We start from the raw sequence: 23,782 nt of genomic DNA on the forward strand, positions 1-23,782 counted from the left end.
CTTTTGGCAGCTGTTTATGTAGACCCAATGCATCGGATTCTTCTAGATGATCAACAGCTAAGTAAAGGAAAAGAAGCTCTGTTTGAAATAGCAGTAAGGATGAAAGGGTTGCAGAACAGTCAGGAGGAACAAGAAGAATTTGGTCGTCCTGCCACATCTTCACCCTCATCATCAACTGATGAAGAATTTAATTTCGAAAAATATTTGGATCACAAGGACCGTGCAAAGCGTTCCCGCATAGAAGAGTCATCCCCATCAAGGAACACAGCCAGTACATTTCAGCAGAATTTTTCATGTGCACTAAAAGAAATTGAGAAATTTGACCGTTCATCAAAAATAGTGCAACAAGCGATTCCTCTGTATCCTGACATTGTCAGAGATGTTGCCCGAGTGGTTACTGCTTTGCCACCAACACAAGTTAGTGTAGAGAGGTTGTTCTCTGCTCTCAAAATAATTAGATCAGATTTGAGGGCATCCATGAAGGAGGATCTGACAGAGGCAATACTTTTTCTGAGGACAAATTTATAGATTTCTTCTTATTAACTGCATAAAAGTGTTTATTGCATATTTACGTACAGTTTCGAAAAGTTTATAAAAGTTATTTGCTATATTCTAATTGTATTCTAATAAATGTAGTTTTTGCTCTAAGTGGTCTGATTACTTATATGATGGTGCGAAACTGAATAAGCACGATGTTTAATATTTTACAACAGTAAATTTGTTGTTATGAATTGGCCATTTATGAAGGAGTCGGAGCCTGATAAAATCCAGGAGTCGGAGTCGCAACTGTGGCTTACCGACTCCACAGCCCTGCTATTTGGTGGACGAGTATTCCAGCAGCTCAAGGGTACTGCAATGGGAAGCACATGTGTCCCTACATATGTGAATTTATTGTTGGGCTGGTGGGAGGGAAGAGTGGTATTTTCAGAACATCTGGAAAAATTTAGTTGTTTCACTATAGTTCCACTAAATCAATGATGGGCTGAACTTATCTAGGTCTGAGCGTCACCTCAGAGATACAGCAAAATTAGATCTCCTTCTTGGATCTTAGCTCTCTTGGCTCTCTTTCCACAACAGTCTTCAGAAAGAACACAGCAACCACATGTGTGCCTTCCCCCTCTACAGCCAGTTTTAAATATGTTTTTCTGAATAAAGACATTGGATTTTACAGGACTGGTGATTGCCACTTTTTTGTCTCATACACATTTGAAACCAATAGTCTCCTTAGATGGGAGAGTCACCACCATCTGGCTTCACTGAAGAGGGGCATCCCAAAAGGACAATTGTGGCTGATGAGGAATTTTTGCTACTTCACCGATTTTAATAAGAAAAAGGAGGAAGTTGTATAGGAGATTTCAGAGACAAGGTTACCCTAAACATGTTCTTGATCAGGCCTTTGATCATGGGGTTGCTAAACCTAGATCGGCTCTTCTCCATTGAAAGTGGTAAGGACTTGTCAAAAAGATCTCTAACTTCCCTCCACTTCTTAATACATATTGGTCCATCCTGAGACTCAAAAATATTGAGAGTTTGATTACAGAGTGGCCATCACTAACTTACAATCGAGGTAGAAACTTTGAAGGACAGTTTGGTCTACAGCCATCTTGCATCTGAAGTGTGACGCACCACGTGTTTAAACTTAAGGGTACATTCAGGTGTGGCTCCTGTAAAGCCCGTCATTTCATTGGTCGTCAAACTTAAATTTGTAAGTGAATCAACTAGTAAGACCTATAAATGTAGATTTCATCAGTTGTAAATCACAAGGCCTGGTTAACATGATTACCTATCCCTGCCCACTGAATTATGTCGGGAAGACCATACCATTTAGGAGACGGATTTTAGAACATGTGGGTAACATTTACGCAATATACCCACGTATGCAGAAAAAAACGGACTCCTTCCCAGGAAAAACGCACGTCTTTAATGCTTTTTTGCGTGTTTTTTACAGGAGCATCCTCCTGCTCATAGAATATAGTTAGAACTGCGGATTTTTCTGCAAAATTAATGAACCTGCTGTGTTTTTTTTGTGGAAAAAACGCATCATGTGCACAAAAATTGCGGAATTCATTAAAAAGAATAGGATGTTTCTTGTATGCGTTTTTGAAGCGTTTTTGCTGGGAAAAACGCTTAAAAACTGCGAGAAAAACGCTTACGTGGGTACACAGCCTAATGGGAAAGAGGAGAAACCAGTTGCGAATCATGTTTTGTCATACCATGGCGGGGATGCAAGATGTCTTCGCTTTTAAGGACTGGGGCTTGTACGGCCCTCAGTGAGGCAATGATTGACAATAAGGTCTTGCGTAAAGCGGATCAAAGAAAATGACGTGTGAAACTACATGGCGCTAATGATGCAATCTAACTTGTACCCTATATCTAGCCTGTAATCTTTTCCTTACATTGTGGTATAAGGAATTGCAGATCAAGTTGGTGGGTTAGGTATACTATAATATTGATATCCTTATAACAGTTGTCTATTTTGCTTTGTCTGCATTCTGCTTGTTGTTTTAAAAGGGATCCCCTTATTTATACATCTTTAGGGATTAACTCCTTTATGACCAACGATGTGTATAGAACGTCATGAAAAGGTATCAGTTCCCACATCATATGTTTAAGCGGTCACTGTGTGAAAACACACAGTGATTGCTCCATACCACCAGTGGTCAGTGACACCTGACTGGTACAGCTAGTGATATAGGGACCCATTTCAGCAGTTCCCGCTCTCGTTGCTGTGAACGATCAGTTAATCTGATGGACTGAAAAGTCCTGAAATGCCCTCACTGACCCTGGCTGATTAACCGTCTAGATGCCGCAATCGATAGTTCCATTTTGGAAGGTTGTGAGGGAGGGGACTTGAACACACACCATTAATTTACATTAAGATAAGGTTGTCAACAAAAACCCAGCCTATACTTAACCTCTTCCAGCACTTAATGTGCTGAAGGATAAACTTCTGGGTTTTTAAATCACTGAAGCCATTAGCCTCAGCTAAGCAGATCTACCCTCCAGTACCCTGCCAGTGACTGTCACACTTGTTAAAATTAAAGAGACTGCCAGCATGATTCGACTTCTAACCCAAAACTATTTAAATACGCATGCAGCCTTTTCAAAAACAAATCTTGGAATACCTTTCCATGGCCAGAATGTTCCTCTTTTACAGAGAAATGAAGCGACTGAATTGATGAGGTCTTAGATTTGAAGCCTAAATCACTCCAACTCTATTTCCCCTGCTTGAATGACAGGAGAGATTTATCAAGCAGGAGAAGGCAGCACTGGCCAGGGATTTCAACTTGAATTACAGAGGCTTCAGACCTACCATAGTCCTTGAGCATGATTTGCATATTACTTAAAATGCTGATTTCTCAGTAACTCGACTGGCCATCTAAAGCCATTACATGACTTGTCTTTGCAAAAAGATACATGCACATATAGTTTGTGGTGTCATATCCTGCTGACAGATTCCATTTAAAGGATGTTTAATCATTTAAGGGTTACAGGACTCAACGGTCCCTTCCTTAGGGAACAAAAAAAAAAAAAGAAAAATATTGCTACTCCATGGTACAATAGTTAGAAAATATGACTTGGTAACGCACACAAATAAATGGAGAGAAACAGTACCTCATCATTGAGCTGGTGGGCAGGGGAAGTAGGGGTAAAAATATATATTAACTAAATTAATATATATTTATATATTATTAAATCAAACCAGTATTCAGTTTAAAAGATATAAGCAACATTTTAACAAGACTTAAGAGAAAAACTAGCATGTGCTAAGTCAGGTTCCCTTCAATATCACCTTTGAGATCTAGATAGAGATATATATATATATATATATATATATATATATATATATATATATATATATATATATACACACACACACACACATACACACACACACACAATGCACTATGCACTAGTGTGACGTATACAAAACAAGCAAAGAATTTCGAAAAGGGCACTGTAAGATTAAGTAATCATTCTAGATTTCTGCAAGTAATAACTAAATGGTTAATTTAAAAGTGTCTTGAAGTCAAGTGCTGACATTCTTATTGAATCTGTGTCTCTTTATTTAAGCAGCTCATTAAGAAGCAAAAACAATTCAAGGTTTCCTAGGAGCCTCCACATACCCTATTAGCTCTGTCATAAATTGGTGTTTGATAATTTCAGGCAAAAAAACAGTTTATTAACGAACCACTCACAGTTTTTTCTTCTACAACTGCACCCCAACTGATTGTATGGTTGTAAAGTGCAGAGCGTAATTGAAGGTTGAAACACATGGAAGTACACAGCGTTTTCTCCCTGTCTGTATTGATTCCTAGCTTTTATCCTGAATTTTCCTTCTCTTTTTTACTCACTTAGGGGGCCTTCACATGTTAGTGTCTCTGGTATGTGTGGTGACAGTTTTCACACGTAGCCAAGACAATTACACTGACATGTGCACAGACCCATTCACTTGAACGTTTCCACAGACCGTGTGACCGTGGCCAAAACACACTGACATGTCCGTTTTTTTATTTTTAAATCAGCAGCACAGGCCGTGAAGCATCCAGCACATTTGCCCACTGATGACATCCGTGTGTCACCAGTGTGACACATACTGGTGCCCGGCAATCAGCGGGACTGTTCGCGCTGACCCCCGGCGCTGCCTGCTGGAGGCAGATATCATCATCCCTTGCTCACGCTGAGAAAACTCACGGTGAACTGCGAGAATCTCACTGACATCCTAGTTCACAGTGTGGCCCACTCGTGCTGCAGCAAATCACTCTCCCCAGCTCAGGTTGATGAGCAAATGTCACACAGATAGCTTACGGCATAGGACACTCTGGATTCTTTCAACTTCGGACAGGTGAGGGATATTGTTTTTCACTTTTGTTTTATTACATGGGACAATGGATTCAGGGGATTAGGTCTTAAGGTGAGTAATGTACTTTTTATTTTATTCTTCATTTTACACTCGATGTAGACAGCGTGGCCAACTACAACTCTCAACATTGTCCTCTGCTCATGCTGAACACAGGGAGATCAAGGGAACAATGGGAGCTGTCTTCAGCACCCAGCACCTGAGAACAGCACCGGTTTTCCTCAGGCATCGGTACATGTGATACTGATGCTGAACACTGGCGGCAATCTGTTGCAACATGTATGAAAACACACGGAAAAGGAAATATCAGGACGAGTGAAGGAGGCCTTATATAACGCCATTAATTCCACAACACTTGACAGACATCAGCATTCCTGTTGAGCTCTGCTATAAAGCCAATGATGCGCCAGCACAGCAGCACATTAACTGCTAGAGCCAGTACTACCACTGCTTGCAGCGGTAAGGCCGGTTTCACATTAGCGCATTTTCAGCGCGCGCACGGCCGGGGGTAGCTCCGCCCCCGAGCCGGCTCTCTGCCCGGCGTGCCCGCCCCTTGCTTGTAGCGCCGCCTACTAGCGGACAGCGGCGCCTGCGATCGGCGCACCCTATCTTTAGCATAGGGTGCGCAGATCGTGCGCAGGCCGTGCGCTAGTTGCGCTTTGACCTGTGCTGCGCACTTTTGACGGTGCGCCGTGCGCGCCAAAATCAAACTTTTCGGATTTTGGCGCGCACAGCGCACCGTCAAAAGTGCGCAGCGCAGGTCAAAGCGCAACTAGCGCACGGCCTGCGCACGATCTGCGCACCCTATGCTAAAGATAGGGTGCGCCGATCGCAGGCGCCGCTGTCCGCTAGTAGGCGGCGCTACAAGCAAGGGGCGGGCACGCCGGGCAGAGAGCCGGCTCGGGGGCGGAGCTACCCCCGGCCGTGCGCGCGCTGAAAATGCGCTAATGTGAAACCGGCCTTAGGGTGCTTATCTCCCTCCTCTATAGTCTCTTAAATAAGCTAATACAATACGGAGGCTGAACCAGGACCCTAGATGTGAGATTTGCTGCTCTACATGGAGGAAGTATGTTGTACATGCCATTTCACCATAGAAGAAACGAAATGATGACCCTCCGAAGAGGATATAAGCAATGTGATCGTGGGGCCATCATGTGAACATATGACCTAACTGAAGAGAAATATACCATGAATTTCCAGATAGAGTTACAACTACATACAAAGGTAATACTAGCTGAATTCTATATAATGGGGAAAAGTGAAAGGATGAAGTAAAAAGAAAAAAAACCTGGAGTGCCACTTTAAGATAAGGGAGTTAGGATGTCAATGTGAGGTTAATCTTTCAGTGTTGACCGATTTTAGAGACATCACAAGTAGTTAGTTACTACGCCAAACTGGAGAGGGAACAAAATGGCTGCAGATGACAATTTAAAAGCAAACTTCAAAGAACAATGGGGCCGATTAATCAAGACCGTCGTTGCGCATGCTCGTGCTACACAAGCCTTACTGGAGTATAAGAAGAATTCATTAAGAGGTGCACACCACTTAATTCGGCACCTCTTCCGAGTGGCATGTGCCAAGCCAAAAAGGCTACTCCAGTTAGAATGGAGTAGCATTTCTGGGTAAAAAACACTGTCACTTGATGAATTTGACAGGGGTGTGCGGCCATGTTCAGTCCCACCTCCTTCCTAGTGCAGCCTTATTTTGGCAGCACAGACTCAAGATGGCAAGAAAATGGAAAATGTCATAATTTTTATTCTGTTGCGCAAATATTTTGCGAATTTTCAAAGCTTTTATGCTGGTCTTCTCATGCAAGAGCTTTGATGAATAAGCCCCAAAGGTTTGTTTTTCCTGATCGCTAAAAATCCAGAACCCCGCAAATTCATGTTGTAGCTTTAAGATTTAACAGCATAAGGTTTGAAACCCTGATGGGCCAATCCAATATTTCCCAAAACTAATTAGAATATCTACAACATATCTATACAACGCAGCTTATGCCTTTCTAATATAACAACCTTAGTGAGCAAGCCTGAATGGGCCTAAATGACTCCGCTTTTCAGCATCCATAGAAGACCACCCTGTATGTGCCCCACACCACTGATAGCAGACCCCAGGGACGACCTGAATCTGCCAGGACCTAGCAGTTCTGCTATGCTGGCAGACCCCTAGCGGCTCTGCTACGCTGGCAGACCACAAACGCATCAGTGGTGATGAGGCTTCCGCTGTCTGCATAGTAAAGTAGGCAGCAAAAAGAAAGGTGATAGTTAAAAGCAATGTCAACATTTGCAAAATTGTTTAGATGTCTAACGCAGTTGAAAAGGTATTCACATTTCATCTAGAAAAAAATTTAAAAAACTAGGCCAAAATATATACCCATCAGTCTACAATGTAAAGCACTCATCTGATACAATCACTAGGCAACAAGCAGTTTAATTCTCCAATTATGCTTACCAATAAGACCTCAGCCCTAATAACCGCAGGCAATGTTTAATTGAATATCTCAGAAGATAAAGGGTATAAAATCGATATATCAGCATATTTGTTTACAAGTTTTCACTGCTTCAAGCAATTGAAGGGAATCTTATCAGGTTTTTGCTAGGTAATCTGAGAGCAGCATGATGCTTGCTGTCATTTTGATAAAATCACTGTTTTCTTTGCTGCAGATTTCTGAAACGCTGAGCTCTGTATAATCCCACCCACAGCACCAAATGGCAGCTTTGTGTACATTGTAAATTGCCCAAAAGCTGCCAGTGGTGGGTGCAGGATTGTATCAGGGTCTCTGCCCCTGCTCTCAGATTACCTAACAAAAATCTGCTGACACATTCTCATTAACAATTCTGCACTATCGGGAAAATTCACTCTATGCACCAGCTTCTGTGAAGTAGGAACAAAAACATAAGCACCATATAAACTCGAGTATAAGCGGAGTTTTTCAGCACATTTTTTTGTGCTGAAAACGCCCTCCTCGGCTTATACTAGACTGAGAGTCCAGAACATGGAGGGGGAGCGGCAGAGCAGTGGGTCACAGGAGGCAGGAGCCGCCTGCTGCGGCTAACTCCTATGCCTGCTGGCAATGAATATTCATTTCTCTATAATAGCGCGCACAGTGTCAGCCGCAGCCACTGGCTTCCTGCAGCTGCTGGGCGATCACGTGTACCTGCTGATTGGAGAGAGGTGAATATGCATTTCTCTTAAGCTGCGGGCACAGGTGACCACTCGGCAGCTGCGGCTGACACGGTGTGAACTACTTAATAGCAACGAATACTCACTGCCCTCCACGCACATAGTCCCGGCGTGGGAAGCAGTGACTATTCCGGCAGCTGTGCTCTGCAAATAAGCAGCACATGACGTCACTGCCATATGCTGCTTACAAACAAAGCAGCTACTAGCACTGGAAAAGATTCTGCGAAAAAGCACAGGAAGGAAAGTAGGATGATTTTTTTTATGTTTTTTGAGGGGAGCCATGCATACCAGGACAGGGATGAGGAGCCATGCATACCAGGACAGGGATGAGGAGCCATGCATACCAGGACAGGGATGAGGAGCCATGCATACCAGGACAGGGATGAGGAGCCATGCATACCAGGATTGGGATGAGGGGGGCCATGCATACCAGGACAGGGATGAGGAGCCATGCATACCAGGATTGGGATGAGGGGGGCCATGCATACCAGGACGGGGATGAGGGGGGCCATGCATACCAGGACGGGGATGAGGGGGGCCATGAATACCAGGACGGGGATGAGGGGACCATACATACCAGGACGGGGATGAGGGGACCATACATACCAGGACAGGGATGAGGAGCCATGCATACAAAAGACAGGGATGAGGAGCCATGCATACCAGGATGGGGATGAGGGGGGCCATGCATACCAGGACGGGGATGAGGGGGGCCATGAATACCAGGACGGGGATGAGGGGGGCCATGAATACCAGGACGGGGATGAGGGGGGCCATGAATACCAGGACGGGGATGAGGGGGGCCATGAATACCAGGACGGGGATGAGGGGACCATACATACCAGGATAGGGATGAGGAGCCATGTAGACCAAGATATAGATGAGGGGTCATGCATGCCAGGATAGGGATGAGGAGGCCATGCATATCAGGATAGGGATGAGGAGCCATGCATACCAGGATAGGGATGAGGAGCCATGCATATCAGGATAGGGATGAGGGGGGCCATACATAGCAGGATAGGGATGAGGAGGCCATGCAGACCAGGATATAGATAAGGGGTCATGCATACCAGGCTTATGCTCGAGTCAGTAAGTTTTCCCAGTTTTGTGGTAAAATTAGGTGCCTCGGCTTATACTCGAGTGTATATGGTAATCGACGTTAGTGTACTTATAATATATTTTTTGCTTACACCAATATAAATGAACAGTGAGCATGGACTTAATCACTCCCCAGCACTGTCCGCATACATACTACATGCTGAGTAGTTACAACACGCTCACCGAAAAGTGAGCAATTCTGGAAGCAAGAGGCTGCAGAATTAATAAAACTTCATTTTCTCCCTGGAGCCGCTTATCCAGTAAACTACAATATTATTGCCCATTAGTTGATTACCACAATATGGAATAAATGACACACACACACACATATATATATATATATATATATATATATATATATATATATATATATATATATATATATTTTTTTTTTTTTTATTTATTATCGTCTTATGTCTGTCTGTAACCGAAATCCTGCGTCGCTGACCAGTCAGCGGCAAGCACAGTCAGGCGCAGCGCTTAATGTGTAAAAAAAAATTGAATTAAAATTAAAAAAGGTTATTCTCACCTTCCGATGGCCTCCGATCTCCTTTCCACGTGCCCGGCATCGCGGTCCCAGTAATGCTTAGCACAAAGGACCGGAGAGAACGTCACTTTCGTGAGAGCGCGACGTCATCAGCAGTCTAAGGCGCAAAGCATTACTGGGACCGCGAGGCCAGGTGTGTGGAAATATGTAAAAAATAGAAAATAAAAAATAGTTATATACTCACCTTCCGACTCTAGAATACCCGACACATACCAGGAAAGGGGGGTGAGGGTGACCATACATACCAGCAGAGGGGGGTGGGGGTAACCATGCATACCAGGAAAGAGGGGTGGGGGGTAAACATGCATACCAGGAAAGGGGGGTGAGGGGGACCATGCATACCAGGAAAGGGGGGTGAGGGGGACCATGCATACCAGGAAAGGGGGGTGAGGGGGACCATGCATACCAGGAAAGGGGGGGGGGGGTGAGAGGACCATGCATACCAGGAAAGGGGGGTGAGGGGACCATGCATACCAGGATAGGGGGGTGAGGGGACCATGCATACCAGGATAGGGGGGCGAGGGTGACCATGCATACCAGCAAAGGAGGGTGAGGGGGACCATGCATACCAGGAAAGGAGGGTGAGGGGGACCATGCATACCAGGAAAGGAGGGTGAGGGGGACCATGCATACCAGCAAAGGAGGGTGATGGGACTATGCATCAGGGCTGTGGAGTCGGAGTCGTGGAGTCGGAGCTCATTTTGGTGGAGTCGGAGTTGGAGTTGGAGTCGGTATAAAATGGACCGACTCCGACTCCTAAAATATATAATAAATTGGGTACAGTAATTCAATGCAGGATGTGCTGAATATTTTTTCATAGGAGTTTGGGAAAGTTATGAAATGTCATATAAATGACTGTTCTATTCCTGATCTAAGGCTACATTCACACACAGCGTTTTTCCTGTGTTTTTTGAGGATACGTTTTTCAGCTGCAAAAGCAGATCATCTTTTTAAAAAACTGCATCACCTGAAAGGTTTTTGAGCTCATAGATAATGTTTTCAATAGCAAAAGCAGATTAGAAATCTGCTCTATCCATATCGTATCTGTACCAAAAAGAATGAAAACCGGGTAGTACACCAATATATATTCTGTTCTATCTAAATATCTTGATTATTGGATCATAAAAATGATTAAATGTCTGAGGTTCACATTGTACTACAATAAATTTTTCACTTAAATATAAGCAATATATGTGGGAGTCGGAGTCGTGGAGTCGGAGTTGGAGTCGGTGTAAGGGAAATTGAGGAGTCGGAGTCGCAGGTTTGGCTTACCGACTCCACAGCCCTGCTATGCATACCAGGAAAGGGGGGTGAGGGGGACCATGCATACCAGGAAAGGGGGGTGAGGGGGACCATGCATACCAGGAAAGGGGGTGAGGGGGACCATGCATACCAGGAAAGGGGGGTGAGGGGGGCCATGCATACCAGGAAAGAGGGGTGAGGACCATGCATACCAGGATTGGGGGGGGGGGGGGGGGAGGGGACCATGCATTCCAGGATTGGAGGGTGAGGGTGACCATGCATACCAGGAAAGGGGGGCGAGGGTGACCATGCATACCAGGAAAGGGGGGCGAGGGTGACCATGCATACCAGCAAAGGGGGGCGAGGGTGACCATGCATACCAGCAAAGGGGGGCGAGGGTGACCATGCATACCAGCAAAGGAGGGTCATGGGACCATGCATACCAGGAAAGGGGGGCGAGGGGGACCATGCATACCAGGAAAGGGGGGTGAGGGGGACCATGCATACCAGGAAAGGGAGGTGAGGGTACCATGCTTACCAGGAAAGGGGGGTGAGGGTACCATGCATTCCAGGATTGGAGGGTGAGGGGGACCATACATATCAGGATTGGGGGGTGAGGGCACCATGCATACCAGGAGAGGGGGGTGAGGGGTACTATGCATATCAGAATTGCGGGGTAAGAGGACCATGCATATCAGGATTGGGGGGTGCATTATTATTAAATCTTCATAAATAAACTACATACATATTCTAGAATACCCGATGCGTTAGAATCGGGCCACCATCTAGTAATAAATAATAATACATTATATTGAGAAATAAGGGAGTGTAAACTTTGCATCATTTGCTTATGCTATCCTATGAGGATTACTTCCTCATTCTAGCTGCGGATTTGTACAGGGTGGTGTCACTGTGCTGGCCCTTATGGTGCCACAGAAGCCTGTCACATCACAATTCTTGCTGCTGTTTGCCTGTGCTCCTGCTGAAGAAATAAGAGTTCCTGATCCCTCCTGGATCCTTGCCAGATCTTACCTAATCCACCCCGATCACCCTCTCCCCCACCTTTTCTACCTCACACCACCCCACCCTTCTGCCGCTGAGCGCTGATCAGTACTCGATCGCTCAATTTTTTGCATTTTTATTCTGTTTGTGCGGCCTGCAGCAGCAGAGTGTTGAGCAGTGACACAAATCACAGATTTGCACCACTCTGTGTGCGTCTTAAAGCTGCGGAGATGCTGATCAGACGTACACTACTGATTAGCACCCATGCTCGTTTTTGCAAGGACTTTTTTCCTGGTTTATGTTTTTTATCCCCTTTATGTACCACATCTGTGCGTGTGTCCTACAGCCATCGAGCGCTGGTCGGTGACTAACATTACTGATCTGGCCTCTGTTTTTTTTTTCTTGGTGAAAAAAAAAGAATGAAGTAAAAAATCCTTTAGATTAGTTAATGGGATTAGATTAGGGACAGTAAAAATATACTGTCGTAATAGTCATCTACTACAGTACTTTTTTTTACTGATTTGAGCTAGTGTCAGGGAGGAAAAAAAGACAAGAAAAAGAAATACATCCATATGCGCTTTCTACGTCTGTTCTAAAAAAAAAATAAATTAAAAAAAATAAATAGTTTACACCACTCACACAACTGAATAAAATTTGGTACACAAAAAAAAAAAAAAATTTGTTCCGCTCGCCCCAAACACTTCAGCAGAGGAGGCATATGCTTTCCTTGCCTCCGACACTGACATTGAGGGAGAGTATGCCACCTTTTTTTAATTTTCATCCTAAGCCTCTTCAAGTGATGCTGAACTGCCACACAGATTTCCCAGGGCAGAAACTGAACCAGCGCCCATCATTTCTGACCCTTTATGGACCTCACCTCCCAAAGATTATGAGCCACTGGTTCCTGATTTAGTGACGCAATCAGGAACCCAATTTGACACCACCGGCCTCACAGAAATTGTCTTTTTCAAAGTCTTTTCCTGACAATTTGGTAAATTTCAAGGTGGCCCAAACAAATTTGAACATCCAGAAATTTTTGGCACAAAACTGTCTGGTATAATTTTCTTACTAGATCCCTGTAGACACTGTAGAAATGATGATGCTTTGGGGCCTGGTCCTTCACATAGGGATAGTGAAGACAGAGCTTTGGGAATATTGAGAGTGTTGATGCTTCGTATAATACTCCAGTGTTTCTCATGGCTAGGACTCAAACGATTTGAGGCAATCCAGAAGTTTTTGCATTATAATGATAATGCACAATGTGTTCCCTCGAGATGACCCCATGTTCGGCTGTCAGTGATCACTTCAGCAGCAAGTTTGCCAAGGTCTACGTGCCACAAAGGGACATGTGCGTGGATGAGTCCCTAATCCAATTCAAGGAGAGGCTCAAATTCCAGCAATACCTGCCCAGTAAGAGGGCCAGGTACAGAATTAAGCTGTACAAACTGTGTGACAGCACCTCAGGGTACACCCACAGGTTTAGAGTTTATGAAGGGAAGGACACCTGGCTTGAACCCCCTGAAGGCGCCCTCTGTCCTGGGAGTGGGAAAATGGTGTGGGATTTGGTGCACCCACTAATGGATCAAGGTCATCACCTCTATGTAGATAACTATTATACCAGCATCCCACTGTTTAAGTCCCTCTCTGGTCGAGCTACTGCAGCCTACGCTACTATCCGCAAAAATCAGAGAGGCCTCCCTAAGACATCAATTGGGCAACTGCTGAGAAAAGGCAAGAATAGAGCACAATGTAGCAGCAACATGCTGATGGTCAAGTACAAGAGGGATGTTTTTCTTGACCACCATACATTGTGAAGGAAGAACCCCCAGTACTGTACGGGGTACCTCTATACAGGTCACCAAACCAGACGGTGTACTGGGGTACAACAAGAACATGGTGGAAGTTCATCTCTCAGATTAAGTCCTCCAGCGGTACAGTGTCATGAGAAAACCACCATGGTTACTTACCGGTAGCCGGTTTTTCCGGAACCCATGACAGCACACCTGAGAGAGGGATCCGCCCCGCCAGGACAGGAACTTACTGAGACATAAAGGGCGGCACCTCTCCCCCGCTTCAGTTGGGTTACAGAGCATGGAGAGGACTTCCCGGTTAGTTACATGTTTAATCCAACACCACATCACTCAAAAGCACCCTACTAACTGTGCACACCCATACGGTGAAAAGGGGGGGGGGAAATATATGGGTGCCGTCATGGGTTCCAAAAAACCGGCTACCAGTAAGTAACCATGGTGGTTTTCCCTTCACCCATGACAGCACACCTGAGAGATTTTTGGAGACTTTGAAACACCTTCGGGAGGGACCACCGCTTGCAGCACCCTTCTACCAAAGGTTAGGTCAGCAGAGGAGGATAGATTTAATCTATAGTGCTTAAAGAAGGTGGAAGGTGAGGCCCAGGTAGCAGCCTTACAAATCTGTTCAATTGATACCTCTGCCTTTTCAGCCCAGGAGGTCGCCACGGCTCTGGTGGAATGAGCCTTGATGCAGTCAGGAATCGGGATACCACTAGCTGAGTAGGCTACACTAATGGCCTCCCTAATCCATCTAGCAATAGTCCCTTTCGAAACCCCATAGCCTTTCCTGGCACCCTGAAAAGCTACGAATAGGGACTGGGACATCCTGCACTGGCTAGGGACAGATATGTATTCTAATAGAGCTCTCTTAACATCCAAACTATGGAATTTTTCCTCCCCCAAGTTTTTTGGATTCTCGCAGAAGGATGGGAGGACAATCTCCTGACCCCAATAGAAATCTAATGCTACCTTAGGCAGATAAGCGGAGTCTGTTCTTAACACCACCCTATCCTGAAAAACTTGTGTATAAGGTGGATTTACCGCAGAGCCTGTAAGTCGCTTATTCTGCGGCTGACGTAAGGGCCACTAAAATGATCGTCTTTAGGGTCAGAAACTTTAGGGGTAGCTGGTGTAACAGCTCATACGGTTCCTTTGTAAGGGCTTCTAGCACTAGGTTTAAATCCCAGGGGGCTATTCTGGGTATTGGGATAGGCCTAGCTCTATGGCAGGATTTAATGAATCTGGCTACCCATCTATTTGAAGCCAATTTGCAGTTGTAGAGCGCCCCTAGTGCAGACACCTGAACTTTAAGCGTGTTCACCGCTAACCCCATCTGCAACCCCGATTGTAAGAACTCCAGGATGGCACTAATCGGGGGTTCTTTTTCTAACAGCTTACCTAGGAACTGTAGGAACGGATTCCATGTTCTGCCGTAGATGTTAGTCGTCACTGGTTTCCTACTCTTTAGCAGGGTGGCCACCAACCTGGGGGAGAACCCTCTATCCATTAAAAGCCACCTTTCAAATTCCACGCCATCAGATGGAATCCTTTGACCTGAACGTGGAATATTGGGCCTTGAGCTAGTAGGTCCGGGATTTCTGGCAGAACCCATGGATCGGAGAGGGACATTCTTTGTAGTAGAGAAAACCAGGGCCTTTTTGGCCAAAACGGGGCTATTAGAATCACCCTGGCTTGATCGTTTCTGATCTTCCTGACAACTGTTGGGATCAGAGCCACTGGGGGGCGAATGTGTGATTGTGATCTTGTCCCTCCTTGGTGGTTGATGTATGCCACTGTTACCCTGTTGTCTGACATGATGCGTACATTGCGACCCTGGAGTAGCGGAATGAAGTGACTTAGGGCCTTGTTCACTGCCCACAGTTCTCTTAGGTTGGAAGATGCCTCATTTCTTGAGGTGTCCAGGAGCCCTGGCCTATGAGGCCCCTTAGGTGTGCCCCCCACCCCGAGGAGCTTGCATCTGTTAAAAATCACATCTGTCGTGTCTGTCCGTCCCACAGTATTCCTGAGGTCAGATTTGTACCGTCCAGCCACCAGTTGAGAAAGTCTGTTTTTTACGGAAAGCTCCAGCTTTCCTTCTAAACACCCTCTTAGCGATCTTTGTGCTGATAATATCTCCCCCTGGAGTTGTCGGGTGTGAAGTTGAGCCCACCTGACTGCCGGAATACAGGACGTTATGGTCCCTAGTAGGGACATTGCGCTTCTCAATGTCATACATGGTTGGTTTCGGGCCACCAAGGCCAGATTCTGTACCTTCTCCATTTTGGACTCTGGGAGCAGACATGCCTGCCTTTCTGAATCCAGTATAAATCCCAGGAAGGTTTTTTTTTTAGGGGTTGTAATTTTGATTTTTTGAAATTGATTATCCATCCTAAATTCTTGCAAGGTGTCGGTCACCCGGCTCAACTGTGCCGTGCAGTGGTCCTCTGAGCTGCCCACTATAAAGAAATCATCCAAGTATGGTATTATGACCGTATCGTGAATCCGGAGAAAGGCTGTCACCTTCGCTATGACCTTGGTGAAAACTCTCGAGGCTATGGATATGCCAAATGGAAGAGCTCTGAACTGGAAATGCCTCAGCACGCCTTGGATATAAAGCGCTACCCTCAAGTATTTTTGGTAATCTGGATGGATAGGGATGTGATAATATGCATCCTTTAAGTCGACTTCGGCCATAAAACAAACAATCGTGATGTAGTAGCTTCACGGCCATAGCCACTGACTCCATCTTGAAGGTCTGGTTTCTTATCCAATTTTTAGTCGTCCTGAATGATTGATCCGTTTTTTTTTTTAATCAGAAAAAGGGGTGAATAGAACCCCTTTCCTTCTTGTGTGTGTGGGACCTCGTAAAGTACCCGCTCGTCTATCAGGCTCAGGATCTCCGCTTCTAAGGCCAACTGTTCTTCGGTCACCTTCCTGATGGGTGTAATGACAACCACGGGTTTTGGCTGGCGAATAAAGGGGATTCTCAGGCCTTCTCTTAAGATGCCCAGGATCCAGGTATTGGAGGAGATCTTTTCCTAGGCCCGGAAAAAGAGTGCCAATCTCCCCCCCCCCCCCCTGAATACTGGCGTCATTGTGGCGATTTCTTTGAGGTGGAGGTGCTTCCACCACACATAAATCCCGACTCTTCCTTTTATCCTCCCATCTTCTCCTGTCAGCGGGAGGACGCCCCCTATTGAATCTTCCCCTCCGAAAGGGCTGTCTCCTCTGTTCCGTCGGGAACCTGGGGAAGCTTTTTTTCCTATCGCTTGCTTTCTCCAGGATATCGTCCAAGTTCTTGCCGAATAAGAACCGACCATCACAGGGGAGAGAGCACAATTTAGCTTTAGACTGTAGGTCACCCGGGCAGCCCTTAAGCCATAACGCGCGTTTGGCAGCATTTGATAGTCCCGCTGCCCTAGCTGTCAACCTCAGAGTCCGCTGAGGTATCTGCCAAAAAAGCTGCTGCCCCGTGCAAGAGATACATATCTGCTAAAATTTTCTCTCTTGGGACCTTTGATGCCAGCTTCTCTTCTAACTGCTGCAGCCAGATCATGAGGGAGCGTGCCGTGCAGGTGCCTGCTATCGCCGGCTTTAGTCCTCCTGCTGTCGCTTCCCACGCATGCCTCAAATATGAGTCCACCTTTTTGTCCAGCGGGTCTCTAAGAACCCGAGTCTTCCAAGGACGGGGCCGACTTTTTGGAAGACCTGGATACTGCTGCATCTATTTTTGGGACTTTGTCCCATATCTCCGCATCCTTGTGCTCAAAGGAGTATCGTCTCTTAGAGGTGGACGGAAGGGCCCCAGATTTTTCGGGTTTCCTCCACTCTCTCTCTCAATAAGCGCCTGGATCTCCTCGTTCACTGGAAAGGTCCGTTTTTTTCTTCTCTTGAAGCCCCCCAAACATGACATCCTCTAGGGTTTTAGCCGCCCTTTCTTCATGTAGGCTCATTGTGGTTCTAATGGCCTTTAGGAGAACATCTGTGTCTTCTACAGGGAAACATGGCTTACCCCCCCGTGTCACTGTCTGAGGAGTCTGAGGAGGATGCCTGTTCCGCCTGAGACGAGGCTGATGAGGAATCTGAGGGAGAACTAGGGGGATTCTTCCTACTTTTCTTCCCTTTTTTCAATAGGGTCTTAATTGAACCCTCCATTTCTGACCTGAGGGCGGATATCAAATTGGCTGCGAAACTAGGTGCTTCCTCCGCCATGGTCCGCTGAATGTAAGAGGCACAGAGATGTTTCTGCCAGTCTCTTGCTAGGGGAGTTTTACATATAGCACAGTCCCTATTCTTCTTCCTTCCTGCTTTTTTGGGCCTTTCCTACAGGGTAAAGCATACAACAGAGAATCCCTATTAACATAAATGCTAGCATTCACGAAGATCACTCACCACCCGTAATCAAGGGTACCGGACTCGGAGCTGCGTCGGAGCACGTGACCTGTGCTCTCTGGACCTTGAGGATTCTCCTGATCTGCGGCTGATGCTACTTGAGCGGCTTCCATGTTTGCCTGAGGGTTGTGAGGGAGGCAGAGACCGCGATCTCTCCTGCTCCGACTCCATTTTCCACAGTCTCCCACGCCGCTGCTCCTTGATTATATGCAGCCTCTGTCGGTGGTGTCTCCTCCCCTCCCCCAGCGACCGCCGGCCGACCGCTTCAGAAAAGCCGGCGTCGCACCCGGCGCCATGACACAGTCACCCTGTGCTGATGTCAGCCGGCGCACCCACAATCCATAGCGCTGTTGACGTCAGCGGCCGGAAGGAGCCAGCGTCTCTCCCCTGCCACGGGGATCGAGATGCGGCGTGCGCGAGGGGAGGGCGGCGCAGTGGGGGCTCCCCGGAGCCACCGGATCCCATCCGCGCCCACACAAACCCGGAGCCCAGAGGAACACCGGACACTGTGCTTCCATGACCCGACGGCCGGCGCTACAGGTAAGTTACCTGTTCTTCCCACGCCGGGACGGGCCTGGGTCCCTTTCTTTTTTTTTTTCTTCTTTCTTCGCCCATGACAGGCACCGCCACAGTGGGATTCCTTCCAGGACAGGAACCCAACTGAAGCGGGGGGGGGGGGGGGGAGAGGTGCCGCCCCTTATGTCTCAGTAGGTTCCTGTCCTGGCGGGGCGGATCCCTCTCTCAGGTGTGCTGTTATGGGTGAAGGGAAAAACCAAGATGTGGTACAAGAAGATGGCCGTGCACATTGTACAGGTAGCATTGTACAACGCTTTTGTGCAATCACAATGTGCAGGCCAGACAGGTACTGTACGTACCAGCAATTCCTAGGGGTAGTAATCCAGGTCCTAATGTTTGGAGATCGGGAAGGAGCGGGACCAGTATTTCTGCAACTGAAGGTGTGCGTATTGTACCAGGCCAACATTTCCCTGCGGAGGTCCATCAAAGCACAAAAAAAGGAAGGTTGCAAAAGAGAAGCAGATTGTGTTACACAAGGGGGAAATGCAAGGACACCACAATGCGACACCTGCCCCGACAAACCTGGCCTGTGCAAACAAGAATGATTCAGACTGTACCACACATCCATAGACTACTTGTCACGGGGTCCTTCTCCAATACCACACAATCAACAGAGCGAGGGAAGGGTGAACAATCCCAAGACCTTTATTACAGGCAAAATTAGAAGGTCCATAAACAATTCACCACACTGAGGATACAATAGTCCAGAACAAGAATGTAGTCCAGTAACCGGATAAAATGTCAAGGGAGACGAGATTCCAAAACTCTAGCACCAGAGGATAAAATGGGTCCTTCTCTCTGAAGTGCAGTCTTTACACGATCCTCTCCACACTGGAACTGACTTGCCCAGCTCCTGTCCTCCCCACCCACTTCCTTGTGTCCAGGGGTAGTCAAACAGGTTGGGGCAGTTTCCAGGCCTCCCAGAGGAGAACAAAGGAGCTTTGCGGATTAAAGAACTACAGGGGGTCATCAAGAGACAGATACAGTCAGGCTATAGACATACAAGAAAAAAACACTATGAAAATAAGTGAAATAGAAATATACACAAAATGATATCCACATAGCCTATCACACCATCACAACCTCTCCCCCCCCATAATAAGTGAGCACACTATGAGGTCTACACAGACCTCTGGCCTGCTCACTTTAGTCCACATTCCTCAACCATTTATAGTTCCTTGTACAGTGGCAGGGGTAGGTCGGCCTGGGGAGCCTATGGTTCTTCTTGTCGAGACAGACCATCGGCGTTCTGGTGTTGGCTTCCCCGCTTGTATTGGATGGAGAAGCTGTAGGGTTGTAAGGACAAGCTCCACCGCAGCAATCTTCCATTGTCCCGATACGCGGTTCAGCCATGTGAGGGGGTTGTGGTCTGTAACAATTGTAAAGTCTCTGTCATACAAGTATGGCTGCAATTTTTTTAGTGCCCATACGATGGCAAGGCACTCCTTTTCAATAGTGGCATAGGTAACTTCCCGATCCAGTAGTTTCCGACTGGCAAAAGCAACAGGATGTTCTTCTCCGGCGGCGTTCACTTGGCTAAGTACTGCCCCAATCCCAAAGGTGGATGCATCTGTCTGCACGAGGAACCTGCGCTTATAATCCGGGGCAGCCAAGACAGGAGCAGTGACGAGGGCGGTCTTTAACGCTGAAAAGGCATCCTCGCATGCAGTCGTCCACGTCACATTCCTAGGCATGTTCTTGCGGGTCAGGTCGGTTAGGGGCTTGGCCAAGGTGCTGAAGTTAGAAACAAATTTGAGATAGTAACCAGCAGTTCCTAAAAATGCAAGTACCTGCTTTTGTCAGGAGTCTACACCAGTTGCTAATGGCTTCCACCTTGGCAGGCTCAGGCCTTAGGGTCCCACCCCCTACTCTATGCCCGAGGTACTGCACCTCAGCCATCCCTATTTGGCACTTATCAGGGCGAATGGTCAGTCCTGCAGTAAGGATACAGTCTAGCACTATGCCCAAGTGTTTAAGATGTTCCTCCCAGGTTGTGCTAAAAATGGCAATGCCGTCTAAGTAAGCACAGGCAAAGTCCTGAAATTGTTTTAACAGTCAATCTACCAGTCTCTGGAAAGTAGTTTTCATCCCAAAGGGCATTCCCAGAACTCAAAAAGCCCAAATGGAGTAATGAAGGCCGAGCGCTCCCGAGCGTCTTCCGTTAGGGGTATCTGCCAGTATCCCTTGCTCAAGTCTAACGTGGTCACAAATTGGGCACTGGCCAGACGATCCAATAGATCATCAATCCTGGGCATGGGATAAGCGTCACTCTTGGTGGCATCATTTAATCGTCTGTAATCAACGCAGAATCGTGTTGTACCATCCTTCTTGGGGACCAGGACGACAGGAGAGGCCCAAGAACTGTGAGATGGCTGAATAACTCACAGTCGTTTCATCTCCTCCAGTTCGTTCTCTATCATGCCTTGAACAGCCTCTGGAACCCGGTAGGCAGCCTGCTGGATGGGGCGTTGTCCGGGGGTTTCCACATGGTGGCTGATGAGAGTAGGCTTCCCCGACTTTGAGGAGAAAGCAGCCGCCCTCGGCCTTAGTACGGCGACAATATTGTCCATTTGTATATCCGATAAATGGGAGCCCAGGGGCACTTGTTCCAGTGATCCTCCCACTTGGGCAACCTGGAGGAGATCGGGGAGATACTCGTCATCAGCGGTATCACTAGGGGGGTGGCAGACAGCTAGAACAGGCAGAGATCGGTCGTGGTAGTCTTTCAGCATGTTAATGTGGACGGTTTTCTGTCTTCGACCACTAGAGTCAAGGGCAATAACAGTTAGTGCCATTAATTTTCTTGACAACCTGATAAGGGCCTTCCCACACTGCTTGAAGCTTGTTGGCGGGGGAAGCAGTAGTAATGAGCACTTGCTGTCCTTCCATAAATTTCCGGGTCCTGGCATTACCAGGTTTTTTGTCTGGACTGGGCCATTCGCTGATGTTCTTTAGCGAAGGTAGCTAGCTGGGCGAGACGGTCTCTGAGCACATAGAGACGGTCTCTAGAGAACATAGGGAACGATGAGCATTCCGGTATCCGAGATGTCTCCCTCCAAATGTTCTTTCAGAAGAGTGAGAGGCCCACGGACATTCCGGCTAAACAGTAGTTCGAAGGGAGAGAACCCTGTGGACTCTTGGGGAACCTCCCGATAGGCGAAGAGATGTGGCAGGTACTTTTCCAAGTCTTTTTCAACGTCAACAAAAGCCTTCAGCATATTTTTTAGGGTTCCATTAAAGCGTTCATAGTCCGCTGGTCTGCGGGTAGTATGGGGTGGTGCGAATGGCTCGAACACCAAAGGTATGCCATAGGGACAGGACCAGATCTGACATGAACCGAGTGCCTTGAGCCAATAATATTTCACTAGGAAACCCTACCCGAGTAAAGATGGTAACAAGGGCCTCGGCTACCTTTACTGCTGTAATACTGGACAGGGCCACAGCTTCAGGATACCTAGTGGCATAGTCCACCACGGTCAGGATATATTTTTTCCCCGACCGGCTGGGGTGGGCCAGAGGACCTATGATGTCAACAGCTACATGTTGAAATGGTTCCTCAATTATGGGCAGGGATTGCAGGGGTACCTTATGTCGAGCTCCTGGATGCCGCATTCGCTGGCACACATCGCAGGTGCGACAATAATGGGCTACCGACTGCGAGACGCCAGGCCAGTAAAAACTTTGGGTGAGTCTCTTTTCAGTCCTTTTTCTCCCTTGATGCCCAGCCAAGGGGATTTCATGGGCCAGTTGGAGTAGCTGTGCCCTGTACTTCTGAGGGACAATGAGTTGCCTGGTCGCTGCGTCAGGGTTGCCCTGGTCACTGCCCTTTGTTACATGATAATACAGTCCATTTTCCCGAGTGAAGCCATCCCTATTATCTCCAATGTGCCCAGTTTCTGCCTTTCGCCTAAGGGCTGCTAAGGTAGTGTCACCCTCTATTTCTCTCCTAAACTCCTCTCTGTCCCAAGACTCTCCCAATGTGGTAGCAGCGAACGTATTGCTTACCGACTCTGATGCGGTTCGTGGTGGTTGCTCCCCGGTGAGATCCGGATGATGCAGTGTTTGAAGGGCCTGTAGTCGGGTGATTGCTCCCACAAATTGGCACTGTAACTCCCCAATGTCGTTACCAAGGAGGATATCTGTAGTAAGTCCTCCCATAACTCCAATCCAACACAGTTTTTCTCCACAACCATAATCCAAACGCACAGAAGGTTCGCTGTATATATTTGCGGGCACCCCCCGCCAGGACAATGGGAATTCCCGGACCCTGGTAAATTGCCTCGGGTCGATCCACACGGGGGTCAGAGATAGTCAAGAATGCCCCCATGTCTCTAAATCCTGACACTTTCTATCCATCAATTAAGACATCCTGCAGGTGGCGTTGCCGCTGCTCTGAGTAGCTAAAGGACAGAGGCCAAAGTCCATACACTCCAGGAGGAGTATCTATGGTGCCGTGGTCGGTGGTCCACTCTGGTGGGGGTGATGGTAGCTCTTCCTCAGGCGGGGTAGAGTGCACAAGATGCACTGGACGAGGTGGGGCTCCCTCCGAATCCTGGAGGGACAGCCAGACAGCAAATGTCCAGGTTGCCCACACCCATAACACCTCCTCTCTGTGATACCCCCAGGTCGTGGTCGGGACTGTTATGGCCTAGGATTGTGAGGCGTGATTGTCATCGGCATGCGACTAGGTGGAAGGGCAGATATAACTGGAGGGGGACGGGGCGCGGGAGCAGGCCGTGGTTCATTGTCCAGAAGCCTCCTCCATTGCGGATAGCAAGGGCTTCATCGGCCAGGGCTGCAGCTCTATCCACGGTACACGGTGTGCGCTCCCAGACCCATTCCCGTACCTCTGCGGGGCACTTGGCAAGAAAAATTGTTCTATAAGAAACGCCTGTATACCATCTTCCACAGTAAAGGAGTTTTCTGCTTCCAGCCATCTCCAACATGCCTGGGACATCTTATGTGCATACATCCTAAACGATCCCCCCGTGGTGCATGGGAGGTCTCGGAACTTGGCCCTATACGAGTCTGGGGTGACAGCATGGTAATTCAGGATAGTCCGCTTTACAA

At 47.3% G+C, this 23,782-nt stretch overlaps 1 protein-coding gene across 8 annotated transcripts in view; it reads right to left on the minus strand.

The window, feature by feature from the left end:
* RBFOX2 (RNA binding fox-1 homolog 2) overlaps positions 1 to 23,782 on the minus strand; it is a 346,684-nt gene that overhangs the window by 82,249 nt on the left and 240,653 nt on the right. The gene's annotated exons all lie outside the window — the stretch shown is intronic.

The sequence above is a fragment of the Dendrobates tinctorius genome, unplaced genomic scaffold, assembly GCF_039654945.1.
Source record: "Dendrobates tinctorius isolate UK_male_01 unplaced genomic scaffold, ASM3965494v1 ptg000012l, whole genome shotgun sequence".
NCBI lineage: Eukaryota > Metazoa > Chordata > Amphibia > Anura > Dendrobatidae > Dendrobates > Dendrobates tinctorius.